Source organism: Gossypium hirsutum, chromosome A08 (assembly GCF_007990345.1).
Source record: "Gossypium hirsutum isolate 1008001.06 chromosome A08, Gossypium_hirsutum_v2.1, whole genome shotgun sequence".
NCBI lineage: Eukaryota > Viridiplantae > Streptophyta > Magnoliopsida > Malvales > Malvaceae > Gossypium > Gossypium hirsutum.
In genome coordinates this window covers 118,600,314-118,609,447 of record NC_053431.1, presented here as the reverse complement: position 1 = coordinate 118,609,447, position 9,134 = coordinate 118,600,314, and positions in this window count along the sequence as shown.

The following is a 9,134-nucleotide window of genomic DNA, read 5'->3' as shown; positions in this document are numbered from 1 at the left end:
AGGATGTGAGAATGTGATGTTAGAATATGATTATTTGTATATCTCTAGATCTATTATGTAACCATGCATGTGACTTCATGGCAAAATTGATGCGTTTCTATAAGGTTTGATACTTCTATTTTGTAAAGCATAGACTCTCATGCTTTCTGTTTTCTGTTACTGTATGTCAGCATGTCTTACATGCTTATCATTTTATTTCTATATATGCATGCCAAGACACGTTATGGGGTTTGGGAAAATGTTGAAAGGAGGAAAACTCTGACAGTTTAATGATTTGCATATTCTGGTGGTTTATCCACATTTTTGTCTAGCAGCTTGTTTGTGATTATGGTGGCTCGACCACTCATCTGCTCTGGTAGCTTTGCTGGGATTTATTGGCTTGACCACATATATTTGATTTGACAGTTTAATTGCAACTCTAGTGGCAATGTCCATAATTATTAATTGGCGTGATTTGGTTGGACGAGTACTGGGGAACTCTATTTTGGTGTGTAGCGAAGCTGGGTAAAAAGTTTTCCAAAAATTTGCATTATGTTTTCTAAAAAATATCGCATAAACATAATCATATATTCTTAGTTCTGCTCAATTGTTCTTGATGAAATTCTCTGTGAAACTTTGAACTGTATATTGTGATATGTGTGTTCTATGTTGAGTTTCAGTATACACTGAGTTTTATAGCTCACATCTTTGTTTTATTTTTGACGTTTCAGGTAATTAGTAAAGTTTAGCATCGGACGGCGTGTGGGAGCTCGGACTGAATTTTTGATCAAGTAAATAAATGAGTTTATGATTAGTTTATTCTTATCTTTTGGTTTGTAAATTTGTTATGGATTTGTTTAGTGGTTGTCGAAACCATTTTTATTTTGAAAAACGAAGGTCGACTTTAAAACGAAAATAGAGTTGCTACCAATCCTTTTTGTTTATGTGTGATCGGGTCACCTTGTGATCGATCGTTTTGATAAAGCATTTCGGTTTATTTAAACAATGTTTTTGGTCTACGAAAAACTAGAAAACGGATTCGGGTGTTAGTTACGCGCGAGGAAGCATTGATCAATTAATGTCCTAATGTTGAAAATTTGAAAAAGATATTAAAATACAATTCCTTTAAAACGCTTGGATAACTTGAATTGGATATTGAGATTCTCTCGCTTAGAAGAAATAAAATATCATATCCAGCACGATAGGATACAATATTTCAAACCCTCGATACAAGATCATCTTATAATTTCCAAAACTCATGCATTTGAAATTTCAAAAGGATATTTGGCTATCTGGTCAAACGGTAAGTCGAAACCCAGCACGATTGGGCACGATTAGGCACGATTTCTCGAATTTTCGAACACAAAATATTGCCTCATTTTAATTTAAGAAAACATGGACGAAATTTTAAAAGGATATTTCAGTTATTCGGTTGAACAAAAAATCAAAACCCAGCACGGTAGGGCACAATTTCTCGAATTTTCAAACACGAAATATTTTTTTATTTTGAGAGGTTTTTTAAAATGAGGATGATTATAAAAGCGATCTAAAGTATATAAAATAATTTGAAAAAAATAGTATCCATTTAAGATAAAATAATATATAAAACTCTTTAAAAATAATATATAAACAATTCAAAATATATCATGTGTAAAAAAAGTTTGAAATATATAATATATGAAAATATTAAAGTAAATAATGTATAAAAAATTGAAATGAGCGTTATATAAAAAGTTAAGATAGATAATAACAAAAAAAAGTAAAAAAAAATAGATAAATAAATAGAATGTTAATAACAAGAGTGAAAAACAAATATTAGAAAAATAATAATGAAAATAATATTAGTATATAAATAGAAATAAAAATATAATAAATAGAAATATAATAATAGTAGAAATAAAAATAGATAAATAATAATTAGATAAATAATAATAGTATTAGAATAACAAAATAAATATAAATAGAAATATAAACATAACAGCAATAATATATTAAATTAGTTAATTTGATAATAAAATAGCGAAAATAAAAAAGATTAAATCGAACCTTAAAGCAAAATCCTGTGGTAAATCAGAAATAAATAAAAGAAAATGGACCAATTTGAACGTGCAAATAACAATGAGGGACCAAAAGGGAAATAATCCTCACCCTCCAAAACACACAGCTTCAAGGAAGACCAAAATGTAGTCAAAACAAATTTTAGGGCAAAAAAAAACTTAATTGCAAAACAATAAAAAACGGAAGGGCTAAAAGCAATTGGACGAATTTAGAAAAAACAAAGAAATTGAAATGAAATGGACAAAATTCCCACATAATTAAAAGAGAAAAGAAAATAATTCAATTATAATAGAAATAGGAAAAGAGAGAATAATCCAATTCCAAATTGAAGTAGGAATACAAAAGTAATTCATCCAAGTCTCCAAAAGTAATTCTCCCCTTTCAAATAACAAAATACCCCTATTTATATACATGAGGTTTACTAAAAATAGCCTAAATAATTTAATAATAAAATAAAATAAAATAAAAATCATATCTTCCTATTTTTAGCCTTTTACCAAGTCAACAAATTTTGATAACTCATTGGCTTTCTCCATCTTTTTGATTTGGTCACAATTTAATAATTGTCTTTCAATTTGGCTCTTTTTTAACTTGTTTTAGACCGATTGCATCATTTGGCTTCGGTTATTATGTTTTTGGGGCCCAGGCCAAAATTTGCCTATTACAGTGGTTTTACTATGAAATAGAAGTTTTCAAGTACAAGTTTTTCTAAAATATGTAAAAGCTTTGCCATATTTATATTTTTGAAACTCACACTGAAATTAGAAGTTTTCAAACGACATTAAGTTAAGAGTTTTCTATAAAATAAATAAGTTCTGTGAGTAATTTTTAAAATAACATATAATTGTTTTGCTAAAAGTTAATATTTTCAGAATTTACAATTTATAAAGTTGGGATTAAAACTTTTGAGTTTTTACACAAATTAATTAATTTCTCTAAATTCAGCTGTAATGTTTAAGCCGAATTTGAGGTGTTACAACTAATTTAAAATTTTATAAATTATAAAAGACCTAAATGAAAAAAAAATCATTTTAAAGGGGGCGAGGCCCTTGCCACCCCCTGACTTCACCACTGATGGAACCCCTGTAATGACCCAAAATTTACGGGCATCGAAAAAGTGTATTGTCGGGCCTCTGTCTTAATAAAACGAATTCGTAAATATTTATTAAAAATATTTACGAAGTTAGTTGAGTGGTCAAATAGGTTTTGGATAGGTGAATTAGTTCGAATTAAGAGTAATTAAGAAAAAAGACTAAATTGAAATAGGAGTGAAAGTTGAATTATAAATTAAAGAAAATAAAAAAGGACTAAATAGAAATTATGCCAATTGTCAAAATTGAGGCAAGCATAAAAATCTAACAGCACGTTTGGTTCGCTGTATTGGATTAGAGGTGTATTGGATTGGATTAGAGGTGTAATGGAATAGAGGTGTAATAGCAAATCAACTGTTTGGTTGAATGTAATGGAATAGAGGCGTAATAGTAAAACTGTGTTTGGTTGAATGTAATAGAGGTGTAATAGCATAATGGAGAAAACTAAAATGACCAGAATACCCTTAGCATAAATTTGTTTTGGTAAATGATTATTGTTATTGTTATTTAAATTTTAATAAGATTATTTATTATCAAAAATAAATAATTTAATCATATTTAAACATAATTATTATTTAATATATTTTAATTAAAATATATAATTTAATAAAATTCTTAATAATTAGCAGAAATTTGTTTTGGTAAATTATTTTATTTAAATTTTAATAAGATTAATATCAATAATAAATAATTTAATCATATTTAAACATAATTATTATAAATATATTTTAATTAAAATATATAATTTAATAAAATTCTTAATAATTAATATTCTTATATGAATTTACTCAAACCATATTATTAAATATGATACTGTAAAATATAAAATAACATAATTATTATTAAATATAATATAATTAAAATATATTATTTAATAAAATTCTTAATAATTAATATTCTTATATGAATTTACTCAAATTATAATATATGATTATAACTAATATGATTTAATTAAATATATGATTTAATAAAATTTAAAATTATTATAACTAATATGATTATAGTTTATCAATTTGTATAATTTAAAATAATAATTATTACATATAATTTAATAATAATATATAATTTCATAAAATTCTTGATAATAAAAATTTTCTTATATGAATTTATACAATTTAAAATAATTAATATTAATATAATTATATAGTGATATATAATTCCATAAAATTCTTAATAATAAAATGTTCTTATATGAATTTACTAAAATCAATATATAACTTGAGAATTATATTATGCATAAACATAATTAACTTATATTAAGAAAAGGTTAGATGAAAATGAAATTGTACATTAAAATCCATATGTTATATAGTTTTACAACATCAAAAAGTTTGAACATTGATATTTAATGGTAAGAAAGAAATCTCCTAACCCATTCCAATCGGGCAACTGAAGGTAAACTAAAGAAAACGATCATTTGAGTTGGATGGTCGGGAATTTTACTCAATACATCATATCGTTGATCGTCGGTTAAACCTTCAATTGACCATAAGGCTGAATATAAATTTGAAGCTCTCTCTTCCATATGTTGTTCTGACTTCTGCTGAACTACCACCTCGGAGGCAAAACTCCTACTGATTTGATCGCCAACGGCCTGGATTTTCTCCCCGAACAAAGTGGCAGCCTCATTAAATGAAGAAAACATATTATCACGAGCATCAGATTTCTTCTTTCTCTTGTTTGAAGATGAGGAACCCCCTTGGTCTCGATCTCCTCGTGGATCCGTACCAGAAACATCCATGTCATCTAAAGAGACGTCAGCTTCGCAGTCATAGAATGTGTTTCTCTCTTCATTCATATCTGTAGTACGTTCATCATCAGCATGTATTTCTTCAAGAACATCAGCAGCTGTTTGAGCATCTCTCCCAGTTGCTCGATCTCTTGCGTATATGGTAGTAAGCTGGTCATAGTAAGGGAAAGTATGAAATCTGAATTGGGCGGCTTCTTTGTGACTCTAAAAAAATGAGGAAATCATATTAGTCGTAAGTTTGGTAAAAATAATATAATAAAGACTTGAAATAATCTTACCTTTAAATAGGACTCCCAAACCGCATCTTCAGCAACAACGAGCTGCCTATGCTCGTCCCAACCAAAACCGCTATTGTTTTGGCCATTAAGCATGTCGTAGACGATTGACCACTCCCTTTTAAGTAACCTAATCCTTGATTCAATATTAGGTTTCGCCTTCAACATTGCATTTGGTAAAACCGTTTGTAGCTTTCTTTCCAACTCGTTCAAATAACCGGCTTTGAACCCGGTATCAGCATTAATTGTTCCAACATTGTGCAGGTCCACCATGCTGGAAACTAATGCTGCATCTTCCTCGGGAACCCATTTTCTTTTGCTTCCTCGAGAAGCTTGAGCATTTGATTCTGGAACACCTGACATAATGATCTTAAGAACAAAAAAAAAATAAATTATATTAATTACTATTTTAATATCATGATTCAAAAGGTCAACACTTTATAAAATCTAGTAATTAAGTTGAATATCATGAATCAAAAGTTCCATAGCACAAAAAATTTAAAATTATAACACAAGCTGAATTAGAAGAAATTATATTATAATTTCTGTAGTTTAGTACAATACAAAAATAAATACAAAAGTTTCACAAAAGTTTCACAAACTAATTTCTAGATGCTTGCCATTCATCGAACATTTGGTTGGCTAGTTCCATCCTCCAAGTAGCCCAAGCATCCGATGGATGAATATTTGTGATATTCGGTTCATCGTCATCCACCACATTAATTGTAGGTAATCCTTCTCCCACCTCCGCTTCAATGGGGTCACTACTCATATGGGTTCGAATAAAATTATGGAGCAAACAACATGCAATAATAATTCTATTGTGCACCCTTACAGGATAGAACGATGGACTCCTAAGTATTCCCCTCTAAGTTTTAATAAGCCAAAGCATCTTTCAATGACATTACGTGCTGAGGCATGTTTCATATTAAAAAACTCTTGCGGAGAACTTGGCTGATAACCCTGACGCCACTCGTTCAAATGATATCGTTGTCCTCTAAATGGTGCAAGAAATCCCTCACAATTTGTGTATCCAGCATCAACTAGATAATAACAACCTATAGGATAAGTTTCATATTAAAAAATGATTAATTCAGCACACAAAGTGTGATCTTAATGAATAAATCAAAGTCCTCTAACTATACACTTTACCATGAGGAACTTTTAATCCATGTCTTCTACTAATGGCATCTCGAAGAACCCGTCCATCAGCAACTGAACCTTCCCAACCAGGAAGAACATAAACAAATTGCATCTCAGGTGTACAAACACCTAGCATATTTGTTGCTATGTCACCTTTTCGCGTCCGATATCTAGGTTTATCAACTGTTGGAACCCTAATCTTGATGTGGGTTCCATCAAGAGCACCTAAGCAATTCTATATCACATGATATAAAACCTTGAGTTAGAATACTAATTTAAATCTAAATCAAGTAAATGTTGTTGAAGCTATATATAAAACTTAGTCCTATACCTTAAACCATTTCCACCTTGTGTTAGAAGAATCGGCTGTAATTGGCTCCGGGTTTTTAAATAACACATCTTGCAAGCGTATGACAGCATTTAAAACACTATGAAATGCTCTGCTAACAGTTTCCCCGGACCTTCTAAAGTGATGCTTGATAACTCGATTTTTCAGGTGATGGGAGATGATATGTAAAAACATTGCTACTTGCTCGTCAACAAGCATGAACCTTGTCGACTTCAATCCCCCTATCGATTCTAACATCTCACATAATTTAAAAAAGGCAGCTCTATTCATCCTAACTTGTTCAATACAGGTCTCGTCACTAGCATATACAAGCCTATTCACATAATCCCGTTTTGCATAAAAATCTACGGTATAGGACCTAATCCTTGGTCTATGTAGGCTAAGGCTGGCACCCATTCTAAATAAGAACCAAACCGCGATTCTACAGATTTCCAACCATATTGTCACAGCAATACTAATTCTTTTACGCCTCACACTTTGTGCAATTAAAGGCAGACGAGCCATTACTGCAACATTTTAAAATTAGAACACACTATCAAAGAATTGAAGTTGCAATTACACATTATCGAATAAAAATAAACAGCACAAATTTAGAACACACGAAGCAAAAAATTAGACGACTAAATGATATCGTTGCAACTTTAATTTCATTTCTTTATCAATCACCCAAATAATAATGAAAGAGTATATTTAATTACTGATGATTAGTTTAATTAAGGTTTTATAACTTTTATAACATTTTAAATGGTAATTTCATTTTGTAAAAATATAATTAACTTTGAAGAGGACTTATTTTTTACAAGAATTGTTACTTAGCTGTCTAGTATCAAGTTTAAAATACATGTTTAGCATTTTTTCATCAAAAATTTATTATTATTAAAATTTCAGAATTCTATAGAATTTATTAATTTAACAGCCAAATTTGACTTTTTAAGTAAAATTTGTATAATTTTATTTATCATATTATATATACGTTAATTTTAAAAACTTCCTTACACTTTCACAATTATAATTTATGTATTATAGGGAAATCATATTATGAATGAGGAATATTTTATGTATAATGTAATTGACTTAAAATCTAAGATAGAATTAGACAATAATAAATTTCAGTCCATTTATCCATTTTTATAATTAAGATAACATTATTTCCATTATAGGGGAAAAATAATGTTTGAATCAATTAACATTTGTTTTAAATAACATGTATTGCGTGCATAAAAGGTTAATTATAATCCATGAGCATTTAATTTCTTCAAAAACTTATATTAAATTTTAATATATTATGTATAATTGAGGTAAAATTAATTTTGTTTAATAATGAAATTGAAGTTTTAAAACTAGATAATAACATTTTAAATGGTAATATAATTTCATAAAAAATATATAACTTTTATCTCATTTACATGTACAAATTTATCTCATAAAAGATGTGTAGGCATAATGCTCTTTAAACAAAATGTTACCTAATAGTAAAAACATATAACTTGGCTGATAAATTCAAAAAGAACAATGGTCATGCAGCAATAACCATAACCATACAAACAAAAGCTTTAATGAGCATTACAAACATACAAACAAAACCATATTCATTTGGGAAACAACAGAACCTACTACATCAATACTAACCTGTAATGCTCAAATCTGGGACGACTGCGATGTGGAAGTGTTGGAAAAATGTTACCTGTAATGAGAAAAGTGCTCGGATCAACCTTTTTTTTTTGGGGAAAATATTTATGCTATAGCTAAATATAGTATATCAAAACACAGAACAACCATACACCAATCATCATCCATGAGCCATATTTTAAATATGATATCGATCAAAACAGTATCTAGATAGTTTATTAAATCCCCTTGCCTACCAATCATCAATACTTACAATTATGCAACAATCACCTTTTAAGTTAAAATATAATATCGATGAAAATATGCAAAAATATGCAAAATCAACAATAAAAAAAGAAAAATTAAGAAAATAACAAATGAAAAGGTAACAAAAAGCGATAGTTTATTGTATAAAAGGTAGCAGATGAATTTCTTTCTTCTGCCTAGTGTCAACTTTATAAACACCTTAACCATTATGTTTTTTTTCCTCGGCAATAGTTTGAATATTTAATTTATAAGAAAAGGCATCAAAATGCCATAAACCAGCAAAAAAAAAAGAACACCTTAAACAACTTAACCCAACTTTTAGGGGACAATAACAAAATCTAAATCGAAAAAGCCAACCAAAACAAAGAATCAGTGCACAAACCAACCAAACAATGCAGCAGCAAAACAGAACAATCCACTACTGTACAGAAAAAACAAAGCAAAATCTGCAAACAGTTTCCTGTTTATTCTTTCTCCAACTCATAGCAAAGAATAACAAAAAATGGAAAGGGAGTGTCTTTTGTAAGCTTTCTTAATTTAAATGAAGTCCGCAAGGCAAAATTTCAATGTATATATGTATATAATATGGTATTAAAAAAAACATGAATACACAA